General features: G+C 42.4%; 1 protein-coding gene across 6 annotated transcripts in view; it reads right to left on the bottom strand.

Annotated features, from left to right (window-relative positions):
• Positions 1-2,469, bottom strand: part of LOC113212138 (uncharacterized) — a 46,631-nt gene extending 44,162 nt beyond the window's left edge. The window contains exon 1 of one of the 6 annotated variants that reach the window (XM_052271509.1): positions 1,821-2,469. The gene's annotated coding sequence lies outside the window, so the exon portion shown is untranslated. Of the gene's footprint in view, positions 1-1,814 lie in introns of all 6 variants that reach the window. The other 5 variants (XM_052271510.1, XM_052271506.1, XM_052271508.1 and 2 more) reach the window with 5 other exon arrangements.
• Between the last annotated feature and the right edge of the window lie 365 nt (positions 2,470-2,834).

Genomic DNA, 2,834 nt, shown 5'->3' with positions numbered 1-2,834 from the left:
GGGCTGAAGGCCCCTTACATCATTCGATCATGTTCTTCAGCAAATCGCGTGACAGAAATGGTCGGGCCGCAGGCCCGACCATCGCCGCCGGCAGGCCAAGCAGGCCCGGCCCCTGCCGAACGGAGTTGCCGGCGGAGCGAAGCGAAGCGGAGCTGGCAACTTCGTTTGGCGGAAGGGCGGGCCTGCTTGTTGATTTTTTGACAGGTCAATTTTTAAGCCAGAGGGCTCAAAATCTATAGTTTTTCCTTTTTATACCACAAAGCTACGCTAAAAAATTCAGGTACCTAGCTCAAAATGTTCTCGAGTTGTCGGGTAGTAGAACCGCGTAATGCAGTGTCCTACGGAATACTCTGTACAGGTTTTCTTAGAGCGACCCCCCCCCCTCTTCCCCCCTCGCTAAACACACGCCTCATTTCTCCCGACGGCCTAGCTCTAGCTCTTGCCACGGGTATAGGGTTGCGAAATTACCGGTAACAATCAATGTTACCGTAAATTACGGTAAAAATCGTAATTTACCGGAAATTTTGGAAAAATTGGAAAAATTCAATTTGAAGCAGAAAAATTGGCAATATACTATTTCTTGGCGATCGAAATTCATGTGTACTGCCTAAAAAGTGACGGAATAGCCGGTCTTAGCTATACTCATTGGAATATTTGTGTTTTTCATCTTGTTCTCATCAACATCAGTTGTATATAGAGTTACCAGAAGTACACCTATAAAAATTGTTATCTAAAGCTATGCCTTTTAAACTTCAGGTTAATGACAAATTCGCTATCTGGTCTCTAAAAAGTGAATAAATAGGTGATAATATGTCATATTTACTGTTCCAAATGTGACTTTTGCTTCTGAAAAGTGTTTTTAACTCATTTTGTAGGGTTATTATTAGGGTAAGTCGTATATTGCTTATTTTCGATTCTTCGGTTGTAATAGTGTTTTTCAGGCGCCATTTTGGATGAAAACTCCTGGAAACATGTTTTAAGTTTTTTCCTTTAACGTTTTCATAACCCTACCTTGCCTGTTATTCTGGCCTGCCATAAGAGGTGGTTTTGAAAACTTCAATTTTGGGCGTATTTTTTTTTGACCGAACATGCAATTCTACGGCCCTCTGGGTGAAAATTTTAAGGAGAAGGCTCTATCTCAGCCGGTTTTCGAGCTACGAATTATTATTGGAAGGGAAAAGGTTGCTTATTTACCGCAATATAAAAACAATTCATATCATGCAAACCGGCAGAGATAGAGCCTTCTCCTTAAAATTTTCACCCAGAGGGCCGTAAAATTGCGTGTTTAGTCAAGAAACAAATACGCCCAAAATTTAAGTTTTCAAAACCACCTCTTATGGCAGGCCAGAATAACAGGCAAGGTAGGGATATGAAAACGTTAAAGGAAAAAACTTAAAACATGTTTCCAGGAGTTTTCATCCAAAATGGCGCCTGGAAAACACTATTACAACCTAAGAATTGAAAATAAGCGATATACGACTTACCCTAGTTATTATTACCGTTTTTTTCAACGTTACCAAGCTTTTGGTAAATTACCGTAAATTACCAATTTTTCTGGTAACGTTACCGGTAACATTACCGGCCATCGCAACCCTACACGGGTAGCTCTTGTGGATCCTAGCTGTTGTGGCTCTAGCTCTTGTGAACCACCCCGTATTACACTGATATTGCATGAAAACATTTACCATTGTTAAGCACATCTAAATGTTTTTAGGCATTACATCATGCGAAATACCGCATTATGCCCACGTTAGATGTTCAGGGTATCATGCAAAGTAAACCTCTCTCGTCATTCCGTTTCCACTACCACTCACTGATACCAGAAAGAAACGTAGCACTACACGAACGAATCCTGTCACTTGTTGCGTTAGAATGGAGTTCCAAGTCCTCTGCTTCAAGTTTTCGATGAAGCTTGGCGTCGGGGAAGGTCCATTTAAGTCGCTAAGTGGAGGGTCTTAGGTTGATATAATACTGTTTTTCACACAAAATCTTTCCTTGACTCCTAACGGGTCTACGGAAGGACCTAATGCTCTTCAGTGCCAGCAACGAAATATTTATCTCCGCGTGAAGAAACTGCTACGGTGCCATGCAGCACGTGATCTCATGTTATAGTTGCAACAAACACGCCAGTACCAGTCGACTTCCGGTCGAATTCACACATCGCGGTCCATGCAACCAGTAAAACGAGGGCACCTGAACTGTCCATCTTTACGTTTTACTGTTAACCAGGGATGGGAAACGAAATAAAGTTAAATTTTAAAAGGTCGATATTATGCTAATTTGTATGTTACCAGGTAGATGTACGCCAGACCACGTCTCGCGTAACAGGTTTCGCGATCTCACGAAACACTGTTGCGTTGCGAAGCGCCTTGCATACACCTACCTAGGCCTGCGGCGCTGACACCCGAGTCCGTTAGCGCAAAAATGTACTCAAAGATACGAGCCTCTGGCCCGTCAACTTCCCGTCACTTCGACTAAGCATGCAGGTTTGTACATTTTTTCGCTTGCTTTCATCCTAAACTCCGTGTGGCGCCTAAATGGTTTAAGATAGAGCCAAACAGACGAAATTTTCGCCCAGAGGGCTCTACTTTTATGAATTACCCCTTAGGATACTGTCAAAATAATATTTTTAAAAACCCTTATTTGTAAGACCAGTGGTTTTTGATTTTTTTTTTTAAATCCAACTTTTGAGCTAGAGTGCTCTTCTTTGAACTTGATCTGTCTTCTTATGATACAAAATGACCTTGATAATAGGGTATTTCAATGGAGCGCTGCCCGGAACTAAGAAGAACAAAACCGGACACAGAGAGCGGTGGTGGGGGCGGGCGAGCGGA

This window comes from Frankliniella occidentalis, unplaced genomic scaffold (genome assembly GCF_000697945.3).
Source record: "Frankliniella occidentalis isolate FOCC.00 unplaced genomic scaffold, Focc_3.1 Scaffold164, whole genome shotgun sequence".
Taxonomy (NCBI): domain Eukaryota; kingdom Metazoa; phylum Arthropoda; class Insecta; order Thysanoptera; family Thripidae; genus Frankliniella; species Frankliniella occidentalis.
This window is presented reverse-complemented; position numbering and strand designations above follow the sequence as displayed.